The sequence below is a fragment of the Carcharodon carcharias genome, chromosome 17 (genome assembly GCF_017639515.1).
Source record: "Carcharodon carcharias isolate sCarCar2 chromosome 17, sCarCar2.pri, whole genome shotgun sequence".
NCBI classification, from domain to species: Eukaryota; Metazoa; Chordata; class Chondrichthyes; order Lamniformes; family Lamnidae; genus Carcharodon; species Carcharodon carcharias.
In genome coordinates, this window is record NC_054483.1 from 80,596,411 (window position 1) to 80,619,987 (window position 23,577).

A 23,577-nucleotide genomic window follows, 5' to 3' on the forward strand; every position below is an offset into this window, starting at 1 on the left:
CATGTGCAGGGACTGAAACTGCACATTCTCAAATCTGAATTATATAATATATTCATATTTAGTCTAAGTCTAGCTTGGACTCTAGCTCCTCAAACTCCATCAGCAGAACATCATGCCTTGTTCTAACTGTGTTATTGGTTCCTAGGTAGACCAGAACAATTGGATCCTCCCCCTCCAGGTTTCTTTCCAGTCACAAGGAGATATCCTTAATCCTGGCACTGGGCAGATAACACAACCTTTGTAACTCATAGTCACAGCTGCAGGGACCTGTATCTATACCCCTAGACTATACTGTCCCCTATTGTTACCATATTCCTTTTCGCTCTGCCATCCCCTTTGAATGGCCACGAAAACTTGGTAAGTTTGCTCATCCACCCCTCAGACTTTGCCATTATTCACAGTGGCAACAAGATCCTCACATCTCTTGAATAAGGGCAAAGGCTGAGGCTGCACCAGCAGTGCACATGGAGTTTCCTTACCTATCTAACTTGTAATCACACTCCCCTGTTCCTTACCATTAACAAGATATGTACCCCTTACTAACCTTAGAGGTGTGACTGCCTCCTGAATCAAAGTATTTAGGTAACTCTCCTCCTCCCCTGTTGTCCCGCAATGTTTGCACCTTGGACTTCAGTTTAACAACTCTAATCTGATATTCCTCAAGATACAGACACCTACTGCAGATGTGGTTGCGTAGGATCACAGTGCTCTATACCAACTCCTACATGTTGCAGTTGTAGCACACCATCTGCACTGCTGATCAGATATAACCTTGTTTCATTTCATTAATTAATTAGTCTATATAGTTAATCAACTTAGCTTATAGTTTTTAGCCTTTTAATTAGCTACTTGATATTAATTGTTTCTGCCTATAGCTTTCACTAAGTATTTACTGCAACACGAACCACTACAAGTATTCGAGGCAACAAATAGCACCTCCTTTCACCCCTGCACTAAATTTCCAACTTTTACACTCTGGCAATGTTCTGTGTCACTCTGCATTAATAACCAGCATAAAACTGTAATGAATTATAGAAGCCGTTTATCCAACAGTAATATCACCTGTCAGGAGAAGGGTCATTGCTGAAGTTGCTTCAGGATGCAATAAGATGCTTAATATACTGTTGAATGTTCACATTGAGTATTGAAACAGTTTCTTAGTTCCTGTATATAAATGCCTGTAGTCCAGTGTGAGTGGTTTTGAAAAACTTTCTGATGTGCTTTACATCTTGTGTTTATTGAACTTCAGCTTTTATATTTTCTAATATTGTAACAAAAATAATGAAAACTATTATTTAATTGGTAATAATTAACAAGTAGATATATTATGTCTGTATGGCTTCTTCTACAGAAAATCACTGTTGCCCATGAGGTACCAGCCGTGGCACAGCTGGTAGCATTCTCATCTCTGGTCAGAAGGTCATTAATTCAAGTCCCACTCCAGAAACTTGAGCACAAAATCAAGGCTGATACTCCAGTGTAATACTGAGGGAGTGCTGAACTGTCATTGACGTCATCTGGTTGTGACATTAAACCACCTCTCAGGTGGATGATAAAGGCCCCATTACAGCACAATATTTTACAGAAGAGCAGGGGACTTTTCCCTTATGTTCAGGTCAATAATATCCCTTAACCAAAATTCATTTTAGGATAAAAATTTCATCATTATCACATTGTTGTTTGTGGGGCCTTGATGTTGTGCAGATTGGCTGCTGGTGTTTCATACGTTGCAACGGTGACTACATTTCACTGACTGTTAAGTGTTTGGGTCATCCTGTGGTCATGAAAGGCACTATTGAAATACAAGTATAGATATGAAAATTACAAAGATGTTAAATTACAGGAAAAACTTCAATTTTTCCATCGTTGCAACATTCCAGTACTTAGTATGTTACAGTGGAAGGCTAGAGCTGATTATAGGATTAATCACAGCCTTCTGCTTTAATTAGCTTTAATCACCGCCTTTTCTACCTTCTACACAACTGCCCCCCCACCCCCTGCCACTGCCCCCAGCATAAAATGTATTGGACTTTCCATTGTAACCAATACTAACTGAAATTGTTTTCATGTGAATTATGAGTATGCAGCATAAGAAAGTATGTTATTTTTTGTCTGCTAAACTCTTAAGCATAGGTCATTTACTACATGTTCCACTTCTCAGTTAACAAGTTGGACTATAATTAATATTGTGTGGTCAAAATTGAAGAAATGTACCTTCAGAATATTTCCTTAAACATAATCTTATAATCTGGCTAAATTTTGGCTTTATGGTAGAATTGATGCTATAATCCTCAAAAGGTTAGTTATTAGTAATGTGAAATTGCTCCAGTAAATTGCCAGAGTTGTTAAGCTGCTGGAGAATGTGATTTGTGCTCCCTTTTTGTATTTTAGATCTATAAAATATCTTTGGGTCTATTGAAGCTTAATTTCTCCAAACGCGCTACTCATTTCTTTCATCCAGTTCAAAAATAGGTATAACACCAGGATATGTTTTAGTTCTGCTATCAGCAGTTGGCCTTTTACATTTAAATCGTTATACTGAAAATGAGTGTGAAAAATACAGAATAAGTTGGGTTTTTACTTCCATTTGGAAATATCTTCTGAACTTTCCCATGCCTCTTCCTGACTTCAACTATTTTGAATCTGACAGGATTAAAAGCTGCTCAAAAGTTGTATAACATGTGATGTATTGGGCTAGAATATTCCGAAAGAATTTACCAAGAGCATTGGAAATACAAAGGCAAAATCCAGTTTATCGCCTGCAAAAGGAAAATCAGCCAGGGTTCCTGAATCTGATCAGATCTGGTGGCCTTTTGTGGAATGCAAATAATTGAAAATATGTGATGTGTTGTGTAATGGAATAGCTCCCTAGAAGATAGTATGGAGGCTTATGTATCAAAAATAATAGATGGGATGAAAAGTTTCTTTGAAGCATACCTCACCAACAGGAAAGCAGGAGTAAGGGGCTCATCATTCTGTTGCACAAACCTCAGATCACAGATGAAAGTATGTTCTGTAAACTACATGTACAGGAGGTACTTCTGGACTACTGCTATTTGCATATCAGTTTAGCATGGTAAAAAAGATGTTGGAGGAGATATATGACTGGAGGGACCTAAGGGTGGTGTGAGGTCATGGAGCGAGTTAAAAATGGGGACTCGAATTTTAAATTAAATATGTTGGATGTCAGGGAGACAACACAGATCAGTTGCAGATGAGGATGGAGAGCTTGATGTGATACAGGGTATGGGAACCGAACTTTGGATACATTGGAGTCTATGATGGGTGCTAGATGAGAGGACATTGGAAAAATCAAGTCCAAGGACAACATAAACATGAATAAGAATTTCAGTAGTGAAAGGACTGAGGGTTGGGGCAGAGGTTGGCAATGATCCTGACGTGGAAAATGATCTCAGTGAAGAATAGGATGTGATTTTTGAAGCTTGGCTGTGGGTTGGACAAGATGCCAAAGTTTTGAAAAGTTTGTTTCGCCCTGATCGAGTGACAGTGGAGTTAAGTTTGTAATGGCCATAAACAATTGCATTAGTTCTCAATTGGTGGAAATATCGATGCATTTATAACTTGATATTTGATGAGTAGACTGACAATAGTCTCACTGTTGAAGGTGGTGAGGGGCAGAGTTGGGCAATGCAAGTGTGCACATGAAACCTGACTTCATGACTATAGGTGAAGTCAGCAAGCAGCAATATGTAAGTGAGGAAGTGAAAGGTCTAAGAATAGAACCTTGAGAAATTCTAGAGATTACAGCAAGAAGTCAGACAATTGCTGGAGATAGGCTGACTGTGTTACCATAGATGGAGTGGAACCGATTTAAAGACAGCTCAATGGAGCTGGTCAATAGAGAAAAATCACTGAAATCATTAGAGTGGACCATTGTACCAAATGCAGTGATTGAAGTGCAGAAGTTAAGGACAAAGGGGGATGACACACCATAATCACAATTACACAGGATGCCATTTATGAATTTGGTTAGAGAAGTCTTGGTTATGCAGGTAGGGCAGAAGCTGGACTGAAGGGATTCAGATGGAGTTCTAGGAACAGCCATGTGAGGACCTATTGAGAGAGGAAAGAGATTGGAAATGAGGTAGTAATTGGCAAGGATAGGTAGATTGATACTGACTTTTTTTTGAGTGGGGCAGGTGTGATGATGTTGGTTTTAGTAGGCAGTATGAACATATCTGAGCAACATGAACTATTGATATTAGCTAGGATGGGGGCCAGGAGGGCTCATTGAGGAGAAATGAGAGGCGGTCAAGAAAGTGGGAGGTTGGTTTTAGGGAGATAAGTTTGGCAAGGATGTGGGGTGTTGGGGGTTATGGGAGGGGAGAGGGGGGTTGGAGACAAGGAAGGTAAACTGTTTAAAGTATTGTGAAATTGGGACCAGAATGGTTAGGAGACTAGGAAAAGGTGGGGTTGCAAGACAGGAAGAGATGATGACTGAATAGGCAGCTACATGGATGATCAGTTATGAAGATGAAGATGTCTGTGCTCCTTGCATTTACTGTTAGAGATGAGGTTGGGGTGAGCAGAAAGGTTTCAGGATGCAATTAGCTGTGGAGAAATGGATCTTTGCCTTCACAAATGATCTTGAAATAAATTTTAGCAGAGAAGAGCAATGGATGGTAATGTTCAATATAGTAGAGCCAACCCTGGTAGTAAATGACTGGATTGCCTTTGAGGAAATTGAGATTTTTATAATACCAATGAAACCTGAATTTAGTACTCAACTGTATTCATTTGAATATCCAGTTGTACAGAAACTCAAGAGTATTGGAGCATTGTGGATATGAAGGGCATGAAATGAGATAGAACTGACCACACAAAGAAACTCTAACTGGAACAGTGATCAAAACCTGTGAGAAGGGGAAAACTCTTTTGAACTCAGTCACATTAACACATCTCAATAACTGAAAGTGCCTGTGTCCTGTACAATATCCCAAGTGATACAATAGTGTAGCATTTATCATTAGTAGGAAGTAAGCTCCACTCTACATCTGCAAACACTGGATAAATAAATAAAAAATGAACATTCAGAACATTTTCTTCTAGTTTAATGTTGACAAAACCCAAGCTTTTAATTTGGGTGCCTCCCAACACCTCTTGTCTTAGCTCCATAAACCTTCCTGACTGCTGCTGCAAGCTGGGTTGTAAAGTGTGGAACCTTGACCAGTACCTGTTTGGACCCCAGCTCTGTTTCCTCTTCCTTTTACACCACGCACCACCCCCCGTATTACCCTCATCCACTCCAGTACTTCTGATGCTTTTTTCCACCTCTGCATCATTATATGGCTATGTTCCTAACCTCCTCCTCTCACTCCAACCCCATTCTATGGATTTATTGCCTCAAAGTCCAACTTCCAACACGCTCAAAACCAGGAACTTTACCCCCACATGCTCAACTCGATGCAGCAAACATCTTCATTCACACTCACTGTTGACACTTCTTTTGCCTTCATCCTTTGACAAGCTCCCCATGCTCCATTGAGCAGGCTTTAGAGTTTTCATTGTCACTTTCAAATCCTGGCATTGGTCATATCTTCCTGCTTTACATTGCTGTGCACACAATCTTTGCTGTTTGCCATTGGTAGCTACTCATTCATCTATGACATTCCTGTCCTCTGCAACTTTTTGACCAGTTCCCTCTGTCTTTCCTCTTCCTTCCCTAATTTCCAAAAACCCTTTTCTTCGACCATACCTTTAGTCTTCTACCCCAGCCATTTCAATTTTTTCCTTTTTGCTCAGCATTCACTATTTTGTGCTCTTAATAAGATGCCATTTATAAATATTGTTTGTGTTGTGCTTCTGCTACTACATAAATACTTAAATTCTTTGTAAATGCTTCCATGGTTTCTGAACTCATAGTTAATTGAAGAATATTAAGTGGTTGTAATCTCTTTAGAGTAAATCTACAGGGAAACAGCACAAGGAATCATTTAGCTCATGTTTTAAAATAAAATAAAATAAAAACTGTCAGTTTTTTTACATAGAAACATAGAAAATAGGAGCAGGAGTAGGTAATTTAGCTCTTCGAGCCTGCTCTGCCAAAAAATATGATCATGGCTGATCCTCTATCTCAACGCTAGAGCAATCCTAAACTGATCCTTGCTTTTTTCCCATAGCTTTGTATCTTCTACTACTACAAATATTTATTTTCTTTTCTTACTAAGATGCATTGGGCACTGCCTCAACCACTCGCCATATATAATGTAGTTTGCAGTTGAAAGTTTGTAACTCAGCGTAACTAACACCTTCAGTTTAGCAACTGGAAGCAAACATTTTCCATTAACAGCAGGATGCTGCTGTAGTAGGCCATTGCTTTGTGGAAGGTGAGCTGTCTGAAGCCCCTATTCAGTCATAGCTCTGTTTACCAGCACTTTCCGTTTGTATCCTGATAGCCTGCCCACTGAGAGTGATTCCATATGAAAAGCAAAGAAATCTTGGAGTTTTACAACATCCTGTTTTTGGTTTGGTGGTAGTGCATCTGTTAGCAGAACTTTAAACAAGGAACATGGGATATTAACAAAAGATCAGCAAGGACTATCCACAAGAAGGCGGTAGGAGCAGCTGGCCAATATACGGCCAGACAAAACCCTGCAGAGCTGTAATAGTGCCGAGATCACAGGAAAACCAGCAAGGGGCTTGTTGGTTGCACAAATACACCCATAAAGCAATCTACCACCAGGGAGCCCCACATTTGTTAATGATCTGCCAATCCTGGTAAGAAAAGATGAGTGAATCTGCCTTGGTTCTGCTTAACCCAAGTTGACCCCAACCTACAGAATTCAAACCATATCCCATCCCTGAGTTCCAAACCGCAAGTTACACAAGAGGAAGGTTGCAACAAATTTTGTTTTTTACTTCCTGACAGCTGGAGGAAGAACATATTTGCAATTTTTCACTATTTACATAGGAAAATCACTGATTTCATGAAGGCAAGCAGTTCTGTGATATCGGTGTCAAAATCTCAAATAGCAGATGTTCTTAGTAGTTGTTTAGGATTTAAACTATACATCAGTCAAATCCAGCTTTCCTAGAATGAAGAGGTTGCATCTGTTTACCAGAATTAGCACACTCTTAAATGAATGTATTTCTTGCAGAAAGTCTTGATGTTTTGATATATGTGTACAGCAGTGATTTAACACACTCCCTTCCCTCTAATTATGATTTCAGGTGGCATGCCACTCATGCCCCATTTCTGTGATTAATCAAACTTAAAGTTGGATGTTTTAAAACTTATATTGACCAATTACACCCCTTTGAAGGTCTACAAGATGTTTCTGCTACATTAAAGGCACTATATAAATGCAAATTCAGTGCAAAAGGAATTGTTAAAACATATACATGTTAGTCTATTTTTCTGTCCACTCTGTCTTGAAATGCACCAAAGGAGTTATCATTGCATAGGCAGTGGTTCCTCTGTGTACAATGGTCACTATTCATTGTGAGAATTGATGAGTTAATAGGCGACTGAATATGGCAACATCAAAGCTGACCTCGATTCTGTATCTGCCTGTTGGGGGGGTGGGAAGAGGTGTCTGTGTCTCCGTATGTCTGTGTGTGTATCCAACACATAATCGCACCAAATGTTATCAAATAGTCTCTGTGACTCTATGACTGTCTTCAGCAGGTAGAGAGTAACAGCTGCCAGAATGTAATTCTTTTGATTTTCATTACTGCACTGCTCATTTTCTGGAATTGTTCTACAAATATGTTTAAACTTTTTATATCTTGGAGTACTATACTGCATATGGTTGGTAGAGTATAAACTTATAACTTTTTTTTATTCTTGGGGACCGATATGAGATTATACCACACACACAGCTCACCATTGCTTTCCTTCTCTGTTAGCCAGGTGCAACTAGATTTTTTTTGATATTCATTCGTGGGATGTGGGCATCACTGGCTGGGCCAGCATTTGTTGCCAATCCCTAACTGCCCTGGAGAAGGTGGTGGTAAGCTGCTTCTTGAACCATTGCAGTCCTTGTGGTGTAGGTACACCCACAGTGCTGTTGGGTGGGAGTTCCAGGATTTTGACCCAGCAACAGTGAAGGAATGGTGATATATTTCCAAGTCAGGATGTGTGTGGCTTGGAGGGGAACTTCCAGGCAGTGGTGATCCCATCTATCTGCTGCTCTTGTCCTTCTAGGTGGTAGTGGTGGTGGGTTTGGAAGGTGCTGTCTAAGGAGCCTTGGTAAGTTTTTGCAGTGCATCTGTAGATGGTGTACACTGCTGCTACTATTCATCAGTGGTGGAGGGAGTCAAGGTTTGTGGATGAGGAGCCAATCAAGCGGGCTGCTTTGTCCTGGATGGTGTCGAGCTTCTTGAGTGTTGTTGGAGCAGCACTCATTCAGGCAAATGGGGAGTATTCCATCACACATCTGACTTGTGCCTTGTGCCTTGTAGATGGTGGACAGGCTTTGGGTAATCAGGAGGTGAGTTACTCACTTCAAAATTCCCAGCCTCTGACCTGCTCTTGTAGCCACAGTATTTATATGGCTGGTCCAATTCAGTTTCTGGTCAATGGTAACCCCCATGATGTTGATAGTGGGGGATTCAGTGATGGTAATGCCATTGAATGTCAAGGAACAATGGTTAGATTCTCTCTTGCTGGAGGTGGTCATTGCCTGTCACGTACGTGGCGCGAATGTTACTTGCCACTTGTCAGCCCAAGCCTGGATATTGCCCAGGTCTTGTTGAATTTGGATATGGACTGCTTTAGTATCTGAGGAGTCATGAATGGTGCTGAACATTGCACAATCATCAGCGAACATCCCCATTTCTGACCTTATGGTGGAAGGAAGGTCATTGATGAAGCAGCTGAAGATGGCTGGGCTGAGGACACTATCCTGAGGAACTCCTGCAGTGATGTCCTAGAACTGAGATGATTGATTTCTGTTATGACACAGCAGTTGATGAAGGCTGAGTTGTTTAAATATCAGAGGGAAACTTGAAAAACTGTTATAATCAATATTTTCAATTGGTACATTTGAGATGCAGCTCTGAATTCAGGAATAAGACCACCGAGCCTCAGAAGGTTTTTTATATAAAATGAAATTAAACATTTATTAATATACAATAGAGTAAACACATATACACGTCTACAAATTACTACCGTAATAACTTTTAAAAAAATCCCCAAATCAATCACTCCCAGGTAAATCTTCACCAAGGCAACAGTAACCCATAGGGGAGAATTTTCTGCTTGTCGGGCAGGCCGGTCGGGAGCGAGTGCAGGAGGGTGCAGAGCCGATCGCTGCCCGCAATCGGCTGCATGCTGCCATTTTATGTGGGTGGGCCAGTTAAGGCCCGTCCAATGTGATGCACACATGTGCACGAAAGAGCACAGAAATCTCCCTGAGGCATGGAGCTTCCTCAAGGAGATTAAGTTCAGATTGAAATTTTTTAATAAAGACAGATAAAAAATTATTTACACATGTCCCCTCATGTTACAGTGTCACATGAGCTGGGACATGTTTATCAATTTATCAGAATTTATTTATTTAATAAAACCTTCAGGAAACTTCATCCTGCCTGTGGATGAGGTTTCCTGAAAAATGTGAAGGCCGCTTGGGCTCTTCGCCTGCCCGCCAACCTTAAGGTTGCTTTAATTGTTTTTTTAATGGCCTTAATAGGCTGTTGACAGTTCGGCGGGCACACAGCCGCCTCTGATGCACGCTCACCGACGTAAAATAAATGCCGCGAGTTGACTTCAGGACGCACACCTGACGTCACCGCGTGTCATTTTATGTGTCAGTGTGTTGGGCCCACCCCCGCATGCTGACGTCAAAATTCTGGCCATAGGCTTTAAACAGACACCAGGCAAAGCACATTGACCTGATGAATTAAAATGAGGTTCCCTGTAATTTGTTTCCTTTGCAGACACAGTTGTAGGCTTACAGGCTGGTTGGATCTACACATAATCTTCTTTCCCTCTTTATACGTAGCTTCCCCTTTGAATGTAAATTTTTCATGGTATCTTAGGCTTTTAACGTCAAATCTTATAACGATAACATTTTCATGCCACTAATTTTATTAGTAATGTAAACACATTGCTTGGTGTCTCCCAGCTAGGTGCAAGATTTTACTCCCACTCTTGAATGCTTTATTCAACAAATGCAAATTTACCCCTCACCTTCTATCCTCCTTACTGTTTACCCAATTAACATCTCAAACTACTATACATCAAAGCAGCCAGACTAACTGGCATTAATCCAATTAAGACACACACACACACATAGATACAGACCCCACCACAATTCCTATTTAAAAATAATTTACAATAACATTATAGACATTAATGACAACCTCCAACAACCACACCCATCTTCCTTTGTGCTCGGTATGACTCCAACCAGCAGAGAGCCTTCCCCCGATTTTCACTGAATCCTATTGATGCCACACTTGGTCAAATGCTGCATTGATGTCAAAGGCATCTTGACATCATCTCACTTCACCTCTGGAGTTGAGCTCTTTTTGTCCATGTTTGAACCAAGGCTGCAATGAGGTCAGGAGCTGAGGTTTTTTCTTTAATATTCGTTGTGGGATGCAAGCTAGGCAAGCATTTATTGCCCATCCCTAACTGCCTTTGTTCATTAAAGAGTTAACCAAATTGCTGTGGGTCTGGAGTCACATGTAGGCCAGGTAAGGATGGCAGATTTCCTTCCCTAAAGGACATTAGTGAACCAGATGGGTTTTTACAACAATTGGCAATGGCTTCAAAGTCATCATCAGACTTTTAATTCCAGATTTTTATTGAATTCAGATTTCACCATCTGCCATGGTAGGATTTGAACCCCGGTCCCCAGAGCATTACCCTGGGTCCCTGGAATAGACAATATCACTATGCCATTCCCTCCCTCCTGGAGTGGTCCTGGAAGAACTGAAACTGAGCACCAGTGAGCAGGTTACTTCTAGCAAGCGCCACTTGTTAGGACTGTTGATAACCCCTTCCATCACTTTACTGATGATCGAGAGTAGGGTGGTAATTGGCCGGGTTGGATTTGTCTTGCTTTTTGTGGATGGGACATACCTGGGAAATTTTCCACGTTGCCGGATAGATGCCAGCGTTGTAGCTGTACTGGAACAACTTGGCTAGTGGTGCAGCAAGTTCTGAAGCATAAGTTTTCAGTACTATTGCCAAAAACCTTTCAGGGCCCATAATCTTTGCAGTATCCAGTGCCTTCAGCTGTTTCATGATATCACGTGGAGTGAATTGAATTGGCTGAAGACTGGCATCGGTGATGCTGGTCAACTCCGGAGGAGGCTGAGATGGATCATCCGCTTGGCACTTCTGGCTGAAAATTCTTGCAAATGCTTCAGCCTCATCTTTTGCACAGATGTGCCGGGCTCCCCCATCATTGAAGACGGGGATATTTGTGGAACTGCCTCCTCCAGTGAGTTGTTTAATTGTCCACCACCATTCATGACTGGATGTGGCAGGACCTTAGAGCTTAGATCTGATCTGTTGGTTATGGGATCGTTTAGCTCTGTCTATTGCATGCTGTTTCCACTGTTTGCATGCAAGTAGCCCCGAGTTGTAGCTTTGCCAGGTTGACACCTCATTTTTAGGTATGCCTGGTGCTGCTCCTGGCCTGCCTTCCTGCATTCTTCATTGAACCAGAGTTGATCCCCTGGCTTAATGGAAATGGTGGAGTGGGATATATGTGTCAGGCCAGGAAGTTTCAGATTGTGTTTGTGTATGATTCTGCTGCTGCTGATGGCCTACAGCACCTCATGGATGCCCAGACTTGAGTTGCTAAATCTGCTTGAAATCTATTGCACTTGGCATGGTGGTAGTGCCGCACAACACGATGGAGGGCATTCTTAATGTGAAGACAGGACTTAGCTTCACTTCCACAATTAGTGTACGGTGGTCATGGACAGATGCATCTGTGGCAGGCAGGTTGGTGAGGATGAGGTCAAGTATGTTTTTCCCTCTTGCTGGTTCTGTCACCACCTGTCGCAGACCCAGTCTAGCAGCTATGTCATTTAGGACTTGACCAGCTGGTCGAGTAATGGTGCTACCAAGCCACTCTTGGTGATGGACATTGAAGTCCCCCGCTCAGGGGGTACATTCTGTGCCTTTGCCACCCTTGGCGCTTCCTCCAAGTGGTGTTCAACATGGAGGAGCACTGATTCATCAGTTGAGGGGGTGAAGTATGTGATAATCAGCAGGAGGTTTCCTTGGCCATGTTGACCTGATGCCATGAAACTTCATGGGGTCCAGATTGATGTTGAGGACTCCCTCCTGACTGTATACCACTGTGCCGCCACCTCTGCTGAGTCTGTACTGCTGGCGAGACAGGACATACCACTAGGGATGGTGGTGGTATCTGGGACATGACCTGTAAGGTATGATTCCTTGAATATGACTATGTCAAGCAGTTGCTTGACTAGTCTGTGAGACAGCTCCCAATTTTGGCATAAACCCCCAGATGTTAGTAAGGAGGATTTTGCAGGGTTGACAGAGTTTGCTGTTGTCTATTTATGGTGCCTAAGCTGCTGCTAAGTGGTCCATCTGGGATCATTCCTCATAGGATTTGTAGTAGTTTGATGCAACCATGCCCTTTCAAGGGCATGTTTTGACCACATTGCTGCAGGTCTGGAGTCACATATAGGCCAGATTAGTGAATCAGATGGGTTTTTTATGACAGTCAACAATGGTGTCATGATCATAATTAGACTCTTAATACCAGATTTTTATTGGATTCAAATTCCATCTGCCATGGCGGGATTCGAATTCGGGTCCCCAGAGTATTATCCTGGGTCTCTGGATTATTAATCCAGTGACCGTACCACTACACCACCATTCCATGTTTTTGAATAAAGTTCCTTATTTGTTTTTAGATAGTGCTTCTTTCGGAAATCCCCTTCTTAAATATGACTTGATATGTTAGTTCACGTATAATGAGAAAATGGATATCCATTTTATTTGTGGTAACTTTCTTTACCTGGATCTGTTTTAAAGAATAATTATACACTTGCGAGAATTTGCTTTATCTTAACCAGTGACGGTAAATTGTGCCTCTGAATTCCGTCCATACCTCTAACTGAAAATGATCAAGCTGCTTAAGAGTTAACACATGAAAACAAATCTTAGAACTAATAATCTGCAGTGTCAGGCGTGTACCGTGTAGAGCCTTTGTTCCATCTTTGTGTACAGTTTAAGCCGTATGGAAAAAGTGAGAGAAAACCACCAAGCCTATTCAAGTTGCCCTAAACATAAGTAAATGCTAACTCCAGGGAGTGGCAAGCAACCTGTGGCCAGCTAATGGCAAAACCTGAGTCGGGGGATAAGTTTTCCAAAAATAATTGAGGTAACTCCAGGAAACAGTAACTCATTGCACATAACTTAATAATTCCTTCCCCCTCCCTCCACACCAAATGTTCCAATTTCTTTAAGAACAAAATCATTTCCAGTCTTGTATAGTTACCATGCATATAACTTCCAATAGTTTTCGGTTGACTTCTCCATTAAAAATTGATCCATCACTCTGTTAAAATTTGCACCATTGCCCACTTCAACTATCTCCCTTGATTGTTTCTTCTACATATTTATCTCCCTCCGCAAAAGTAACTCTTAAATCTTAACATTGTATTCAAAGTTTCTAATCTAGAAATTTTAATCAATATCCCCTTGTGTTAATATTAAACATTGTTCTAGATCCAGTTTAGTTGTTCCCTTGCAGATCTTTGCATCTTGCAAAGTCACCTAAGGTACAGTTTTTTTCCTCAAATGTGAACATCTCTAACATCTTCATATTTTCATAGCTCTGGATGAGTTTCCTTTTGTGCTGTCTTCAGGGCCAAGAGGTCTCCTGTTCAGTAAAGACACAGGACCATGAAGCATACTGAAGTTGAGGAGGACCATTGTTTTGCACAAGCTAACTATCACTGGACATGTGCTCTATCTATTGAGCTGTACATCCAAAGATCTTATTTGCCCTTTTCACCATTGTTGCACATTGTGCTGATGACTTATAGGCTTTCCAACGAAAATTGTCAGATCCCTCATCTGTCTCATTTCCTATATGTTTTACACGTCTGCTATTTTGTTTCCTCAGTGTCATGACTTTTCACTTTTCTACGTTTAAACATTTCCCTTTCTAGTACAACCCTCTTACTCGCCCAGATATCGGCACTAGTCTGGAATGTACTGCCTGAGAGTGTGCCAGTGACAGATTCAATCCTGGCTTTCAAAAGGGAATTAGATCAGAATCTGAAGAGAGAAGATTTCTATGGCTATAGGGAAAAGGCGGAGGAGTGGGACTAGTTGAGTTGCTATAGTAGAGAGTCGGCACAGACACACTGGGCCAAATGGCCTGCCTCTATGCTACAATTGTATGATTCTAAGAAAATTGAACACTTGCTCCTCACATATTGTAAAAAAAAAGGATAGTTTTCCCAAATGAATTATGAATTTAGCGCTATATTTAAATAATTTGTTGCTTTTCCTAGTTGGAGCTTCTTGTCTGTGTACTTTTCATTTTAAATGAGCAATGCTTTGTGTAGGTTGAGAGTCTGGGTCTGGAGTGTCTTCCTTAATTGTGTCTTGATACACACGCAATTTGAGCACAAGCTAATTTTGTGGCTTAAAAGACATTGAATTTTGGGTGTGAATTGCTATGATACACCTTTTCAGTCTTTTTTGTACGTCCATTAATCTCCATTCACAAATTGGCCACGTCTCCCATGCAAATATCCTCTAATTATGCTTGCTCAGGGGATCTCTCAACATTGAGACCAGATTACAAAATAATTTTGCTGGTTTGTTACGTGCAATTTTGTGAGCTTTTCTTTAATCCTTACTGATGCTTTGTATTTGCTGCATCTTTTAATGTTACATATAAGTGATATTGAAAAGCTACTAGGTTCTTAAAAATATTGTGCACGAGCGATGATTAAATGAGTTAAAACTTTAAACTTCAAGAGTGGAAGAAATAGATTGGTTTAGTTTCGGCACTTCCTTGGGCCCTGATTTTTTGCACTGATTTGTGCCAATATACACTCTTTTCAGTTTGGGCATATTCTGATGAGATTGGGAGGATGCTTGGCAGGTTTTCAACATCGACAGAATGGGCACAGTTTCAGGTGAAATCTGTACCTTGTGTCCACGGAGGAAATCTTATGGCCTTAAATTTAGGCTGTTGTTCTGACTTCCCAATGGAGGATGTGAGTAAGATTTTCTTGTGTGAAAGTATCTCAATTACTCTTACCTTCAGAGCTGCAAACATGTAGTAGAAGCTGATTTGACCAGAAAGAGGAGGACCTATAACCTCTATAACTTGAAGCCTATTTGTGTTATGGAGTGTGGAGTGGATATACTTTACCCACTATACAAGTTATTGTACAAATGTAGTTCTTCCACTTTTGGCTTATTAAGCACAAACCTGATTTTAAATTGAAAATTGATTCCGTGAGCTGCTAACAAATCAAATGTCAGAATCCAGACTGCTACTCTTTGGATTTGTGCCAATGCAGAGGACACCAAAAATGTCTTACTAGACTTGGACTACATTTCCTGTGCAAACCAACACACAGGTTGGCCTTGTCGCTGTGTAAGTCCATTGGAATCCACCATAGACATGATTATGGAACCTCAGTTTCCTGCTTGACTTGTGCCAATGGAAATTGGATTTAATGTGATCCAAACCACTTTCTCAATCACTTTGTGTTTAGATATTTGTGTCCATGGCTACTACTTTCAGGGCTCATTATTGCGTAGTTTTACGTACAATTTCCCAAGTTTATTTATTTTTAACTTTACAAGGTGAGGGATCTTAGTGCTAAGATGTTGAACATTTTTCTGATACCTGGTATCTTGTTTGAGAGTTAAGTGATTTCAGGTGAGATGTAGCGATGAAAAGCTCACTCCAGCCTGCCCAGCTTTGGAGCCCCCTAGCTGTGTCTGTGCTGGCACTTTTATTCCATTTCCACCTCAGTTGTTCTGTAGCTTCCCTGAATTAGACTATCAAAGTGGAGATGGTTTTGTGCTTTGGGGCCCATACATACCTGATTTCACATCAGACCCTCGCAGATGAAGGAGGCTTTTCATGCTAACTGTCTGGACAAGGTTCATTCAGTTCCATCGCCAGATTTTAGATGTTCCTGTTTACCATTAACAACATTGAGAACCTTTGGATCTGGCCAGCAACAGTAAGCAGGCTCACTAGTTTGGCACATACTGAAGTTTAAACCAAGGAGTGCTGCCGAGTTAAATATTCCAATTGGGGAATATTTGCATTCTTCAGCATTGAGCAAAATGTGAGTCCCTCTTCTGTCTTTTCCAGCTTGCATCTGGAAATGAATGAATTTGTCCAAAATTCATTCACTAATGTAGATCACTTTCAACACCCAAATACCCATGGCTTAAAGGGGTCATGAAATTTAGATTTACACAAGGTCAGTTGGGATGTTCAGTAATTGTCATAATGCTTACCTGTTCTGGGGCAATAACAAATGCTTTTCATTATTTGCACATGACTGAGCCTGGCAGATGCTGACAGCCAGCAGATGTGTAGAATTCTGGGTGATTTGTAAGGAGTTGCACATCTGACGCTCAGTAATTGCATTGTGGGGCATCATCAGACTGTTGACCTGTTAGGGCGAGGTAAAGGTCAGTTCAAAGCAGCCTTTTAGTAGCTAAACTACAGATCTTCAACCAACTTTTAACTCCTCTGACTGTCCTGCATTTCATCTGATAATGATGACTGTCTGTATAGGCAGGCAGTGGCAGCATTTCAATTGATTAGCAAGCTTTGTACAACGTGGCTTGAGATGGAATGGATCTCTTTATGTGTTTGCCTCACACACTGAACAAAGTGCTCTGTGCCAGCCTCAGGAAGGTGCAGATAACTAGAGACCAGAGCGTACCCACTTCCATTAACCAATTCCAGAATAATATAGTTTATTTAAAGAGTAACATTGACGACCTGGGAACAGGGTTCTTGATCACCTCCTGTCAGCTGGGAAAAGGGAATTGTGTGGGTTTAAAGAATTCAAAGAAAAGGAGAAATGACCCTTCAGAAATAAGTCCAAGGACAGGATATTTGTATATTTGGTTCTTTACAATCATTTCAGCTCTGAATCATTTGTACTTTGAGAATTTTGTGAAAGACTGTACTGTAATTATATAGTTCACAGTAATAACTAAGTGGCATTTAACAGTAAGTGGCATCACTTCTGGCACCTCTCACCACCAACACCCCCCCCCCCCCCCCTTCACCCCATCCTCAAACTTTGCTGAATTGTTTATATCAGTGACACCACAACAATTAACTACATAAGTGGGTGAGCAGAAGATGGGGTAGAGAAGAAAAACAAAAGAGCTGTGATTTTTTTTTAGTCTAAACAAAATGTGGAATGTTAGTGCTGGACAATGGCATTCTCCCATTTCAGGCACCCTGCACCTGAATTAAGCATTGTCATTCTGAGAGCAGTTGTAGTGTAGCCAGATACAAAACTCCCACTACTATGACCCAACAGTATGCCTGAGTCCCCACTTTGAAAGCACACCCCTGTGCCATCTATTCTACTTTCTACCCATACATTCTGTGGCCGAGCGAAATTGCCAATTAGTGCCAGGTTAGGAAAGGCTGAGTCTGTGTTTGCTGGGTACTGGATGGAAACTGCCTAAAATAATTTGCAAAGACCGCTTCTAATCAGCTTACAGAGGAGACTTCCATCCCATCAGTTCAGGCTGGATTTGAACCCAGAGCCAAAAGGCCTACATTTCACCCACTGTAATACTTACTTGCCTCAGACAGTCATTCTTAAGCCACAGTCTAACACCTCCTACTCCTGCTCAGTTATGGAGAAACATTGATGACTTGGGAAACATTGGGTTCCTCTCTGCCTTTCATGGTGTGTATGGCCTGAAGAGACAAAAAGGGAAAATAATGGAATCCACCATTACAACAAAAATCAATCAATAAATCCCAAAGAGATTGGGTAATATTTTGATATATCTAACAGTATCTCCTGCCAATGCAAGATGGCCACACAAGATGGCCACTGCTACCTGACTGTGCATGTTCACTGGTCCCCGCATGTGCAGAAACTGAATGACATCACCCCTGTGGGGCTGGCAGGACAATGTAACCACAATCCAGGTTCAGGGAAACAATAGTTTGGCATTGGTACTGGAGTCGTGAACTGGAAGGAGATGGCATTGTTTATCTATTGTCCTCAGGCAGTTTGGCCTTTCCATCATAAAACAATGATAGCCTCCTCAGCAGGTTTAGAATAGGGTTAGGAATGGACATCTGCAAATGCAAGAAAAATACATCAGTGGGTAAGGAGAGTGGTGAAACTCCCCGCACAGACACAAAACCCCCTCTCCTTGCCTGGGAAAACTCTCACTCTGGACTCTGGGTGGGGAAGGCCCTGGTAAAGGTTGCCATATTAATGTTGCAGCTGGAGGGAAAAGCTCGGTTGGGAACTCTAAAGACAGTCAAAGAAATCCACGCTTCCTTATTTCCCGACCATGATCCTGCCCCATGCTCCTAAACCCCTCCCAGAGTAAAACATAGAACTGCGCATGCACAGCGTTGGCAACATATATATCTAATTCTTCTGACATCTCTCAGACCTGCATTTGAATTCATTGGAGATGCAGGCATTAAGGGCCTCTCTGAAATGAGTTTGAGAACAGCCTAAACTAAAATTCTTGAGATTGCAGACCACAGTACTCAATTGCCCATGGTGTAGAATTGGTTGTTTTATTTGGAGTCCTCAAGGAAGGCTGGTGTGGGAAATGGAAGAAGTGATAATTGTGCAGTAGCTGATGCTACCAACTAAACATAATCAATTCCTTATTTTGCTAACAAAAAGATCAACGAGAAACATCTCCAGGACTTGCTTTCTATTAGCTTTGGACACATCACATTTTAGTGGGATTGGATGTGTAATCAACAGCAAGAATGGGACTAGCCAATGCTGTCTGAATGATCCAACTAATGACAGTATTGTGTATAAAATGCTGTCAGAATGCAAGGTATTTCATGTCCAAAAAGAAGTTCCAGTCACTTTAATACCATCAGCCTACTTAAGTGTCTTAGATATAACTTACTAAGCATTGGAGTCTGCTTGAGCCCCTTCCATTTATAGTCCCTGCCTATAAACATTATTGTCAAATATTACGTCACACATTGCCAAAATAGTGAAAATAAAACACAAAATTAAACTTCTGACTCCAAATATTGAAAACAGAATTGATTTCATAAAAGTTGACTGTTTAAAATATAACTTTTATCCCTTAATGTCTGGTATCAAAGGTCCATGCACCTTGATGAAAGTAATGATACTGTACTCTAATTCCTGGATAATTATCACTCTGCCACATTTTCTTCCAAAACCTCATGACCTGTGACATACTCTGTGCTTTTATACAAAAGCTAACTTCTTATTGTTAGAAAATGTTTGAAAAACATCTGAAAGTGAAGAAAGGTTGAAACCATCTAAAACGCTAACCTTTCCTTTCACTTTCGTTATTGCAGGATTTCCAGTATCTTGTTTTAACTTTGACTTTTTTCTTTTTTTTTTGCACTGTTTGTTCTGTTGTTTCTATTGGTTTTGATTATTGAGATTATTCTGCTCTAGGTAGTCAGAACTAAGTGCATACAAATAACTGTATTTGACTCCATAATGTGAACACAAACTTTGCTGAAGTGAAAGTTCTAGCAGATGTCAACTGTAGTTATCCAAAGAGAGCATGTGTTGTGCATTACCCTTACAAGGTCAAATGATAATTCATTATCACTGATTAGCCCCATGACAGTCTCTGTAGTTATTCAGTCAATTGCATCAGTAAATTAAGAGAGGCTCTCCTGTGAAAAATGAAATTACTTCACAATTTAGAACAATGGAGATATATTGGTAATGTAAATGTGACCGTTAATTGTAGTATTATATTAATGGCCCTGAATGAACTAAAAAAGCTTTCTGTATGAAGGGCAATTACCTCTAACTGTAATTGATAATTCACACTAACTGTAATTAGCTAAGATAAATAGTGCTAAAGAAACTGATCATCAGTCTCGTTAAGAAAGACCTGTTAAGTCATGTACTTATTTGTTGCTCAGAACGCAGGCTGACCTGCTTTCCAACACAAACATTGATAAAACTCAATGGCTTCATTATCTTATCTTCATTGTTCTATGTTCACAACCAATATTTGCCTGTTATGGAATATTTGGCAATGTTTAAAAAGAGTTCAGTTGATTAGAATTCTCTTAATGAACCGATTATTTGATTTTCCTCCCCACCCCACCCCTTCCATTGAGATCAATAAAGATTCTGAAACTTTTGGGAGACACACTTTGCCGCTCCCTAAAATGCGTAAATATTGGCTGGAATTTTCTAGCGCCCCCACCACCCGCCCCCCCCCCCCCCCCCCCCCCCCACCCCCAACTGCGGTGGGGCTGGCGAGCCATTGAAATCTCCGTTCACATCGGCAGCACCAGAACCCAGTTGTGGGTGTTAATGGGGCTGCAAGCAGACCCTGGGAGGTAGACAGCCATGGTGTCTGGAACCAGGCAAAACCATGGTTTGAGTGGGGAGGGATTGGGGAGCCTCGGGGTAGGGGGAGGGGGAGGGGGTTGGCTTGGGGCGAGGGATGTGGGAGGATGTGTTCTGAAGGATGTGCAGGGAGGATAAAAGGGAGGGTAACATCTTGGCTGAAGGGGTTTGCATTCAATGTGCACCACCCCTCCCCCCCCCACAGAATGACATGCTCCCCTTCCTTTCTGCTTTTCCACAAATTTAAATATTATTATTTAACTGTTATGGCATGGGCAGAGTAATATTCAGGTCAATTGGCTTGGCGACAACCTCAATTGCCTGTTAATGGCATACAAGGCTGCTGATTTTCACACCCGCCTGCCTACCATTTTATGGGGACCAGGTCATGGAATGGGCAGGAAGGCAGTGGGCTAGCCACCTGTCATACTTTACATGCTCCCAGCAATAACATGCCTGGTAGGAGACCGTAAAATCCAGCCCACGATTTCTTCCCACCTGGACTATTTTTTCTCCCCTTGTCCAGTCTCTTCCCTGCCTACAGCCATGACTCTTCTGATGACCTCTGTCACTTTAACTGTTCCGAATTTCTAGGTCCTAACCAACACCCCCCACCCTCAACACAGGCACCCAAACTCTCTACACCTCCATTCCCAACCAGGACAGTCTGAGGGCTCTCCACTTCTTCCTTAAACAGAGACCCAACCATCGACCATCACCCTCCACCATCCGACTAAACTTGTTCTCTCATTAAATAACTTTTAAACTCATCTCACTTCCTCCAAATAAAAGGTGTTAGTATGAGCACCTGCATGGGTCCTAGCTACCCCTGTCTTTTTATGGGACATATGGAATATTCCTCATTCCAGTCCTACTCCGGGGGTGAGGGTGGGAGGGGTTCACAGGACCCTCCATCGTGTCCAATCCATTTCCTGCACTTCTCCTCCCTCTCAAAACCATGATAGGGTTCCTCTTGTCTTCACCTTCTACTGCACCAGCCTCCATATATAATGAGTCATACTCTGCCATTCCCACAACCTCCAGCATGGTGTCAGCACCAAACATCTTCCTCACCCCCGCCCCCAATTTCAGCTTTCCGAAAGGACTGTTCCCTCTGTGATACCTTGGTCCACTTGTCAATGATGCACAACACACCATCCACTTCCTGCAGCACCGTGCAATTGCAGGAGGTGGAACGCCTGCCCTTTTACCTCCTCTCTCCTCACCCCCAAGGCCCCAAATACTCCTGCCAAGTGAAGCAGCGATTTAGCTGTATTTCTTTTAATTTAGTATATTGTAGTCATTGCTCACAATGTGGTCTCCTCTACATTGGGGAGACCAAGTGCAGATGGGTGACCACTTTGCGAAACACCTCCATTCAGTCTGCAAGCATGATCCCAAGCTTCTGGTGGCCTATCGTTTTAGCTCTCCACCTTGCTCTCACCCTATTATTCGACCTACTGCGCTTTCCCAGTGAAGATCAACGTAAACTCGAGGAACAGCACCTCATTTCTCGATGAGGCACTTTACAGCCTTCCGTCTTCATGTTGAGTTCAGCGGCCTCAGACCCGAATCTTTGCTCCCCCATTTTGTTTCCTTTTCATTGCCTTGTTTCAGTTTTTCTTATTTTCACTTTCAGACAGCAGCAGAGCTGCTCTAGGCACACCTTTTATTTCTTTGGGGAGAATTTTCTCCCCCTCGGGTGGGCCGGTTGGGGGTGGGCGCGGAGCCGATCACCGCCCACGATCGGCTGCGCAGTGCCATTTTACGTGGGCCAATTAACATTCAGCGCTAACTGTGCGGGCGGGGTGAGGAGGGAGAGTTGGAGCCTGTGCTCTTTCGCGTATGTGCATGAAAGAGCGCAGAAATCTCCCTGAGGCCCAGAGCTGCCTCAAGGAGATTCATTTCATTATGAAACATTGAATAAAATAAAAAGAAAAATTATTCCGACATGTCCCCTCATGTGACATGTTTATGAATTTTGATAAATTTTATTTCATTCATAAATCCTTCGTGAACCCTCATCCCGCCCGTGGATGAGGTTTCATGAAAAATGCGAAGGCCGCCTAGGCTCTTCACCTGCCCAACAACCTTAAGGTTGGAGGGCAGCCCTGCCAATTACTTCAATTAGTTTATTAATAGCCTTAACAAGCCTTTGACAGTTCGGCAGGCGTGCAGCCAATTCCGGTGCGTGCCACTGAACTAAAGATCGGAATGAAGCACAGTGACGTTGTGATGCATGCCCAACATCACCGCACGTCATTTTACGCTTCAACATGCGGGAACAGAAGTTCCTGCCCTTTGTTTCTCTCTTGCCCCATCGCAACTCCCTTTGACCGTGTGTGACTAACTCTTGTCTCACAGAATCACAGTGCAGAAGAGGCCCTTCAGCCCATCGAGTCTGCACCGACACATGAGAAACACCTGACCTACCCACCTAATCCCATTTACCAGCACTTGGCCTATAGCCTATAGAAAATCTCTCTTGTTTTCCACAAACTTTCCTTTTGTTCTCGACTCACCCACCCCTTACTCATTTCCTGTTACATTTCTAACTTTTACTGATGAAAGGTCATTAACCTGAAACGCTAACTCTTTCTCTCTCCACAGATGCTGCCTGGCCTGCTGAGTATTTACAGTATTTTCAGTTTTTATTTCAGATTTCCAGCACCTGCAGTATTCTACTTTTCTCTTGTCTTTAATGTGCGAATGCAATAATTAATGAACGATATTACTTGTCACTAATTACATGAATCAAGCGCTTTTGTTAAATTTAATGCTGACATTATCTCTTGTTGTTGAATGATTGTTGAACTCACTTTTGGAATGCATTGTGTAAATACTTTGAGATATTTCAGTAGCATCCGATGTTTCTATTTACATTCCTTTAATTCAGTTGTTGAAAGTCTACCAGCTTGACACAAGTTAAAAGGTCAATTCAAAATGTTCTCATGTACCCAGCGCTGTTAGGAGCACTGATCCAATGATGACATAAGGTATCTCGCATAATAGCCCAAAACAGGTCATTGTAACAGTAGT

The 23,577-nt window shown here is 41.8% G+C and overlaps 1 protein-coding gene across 2 annotated transcripts in view; it reads left to right on the forward strand.

The window, feature by feature from the left end:
* LOC121290146 (phospholysine phosphohistidine inorganic pyrophosphate phosphatase) overlaps positions 1–23,577 on the forward strand; it is a 155,810-nt gene that overhangs the window by 1,632 nt on the left and 130,601 nt on the right. The window lies entirely within an intron of this gene.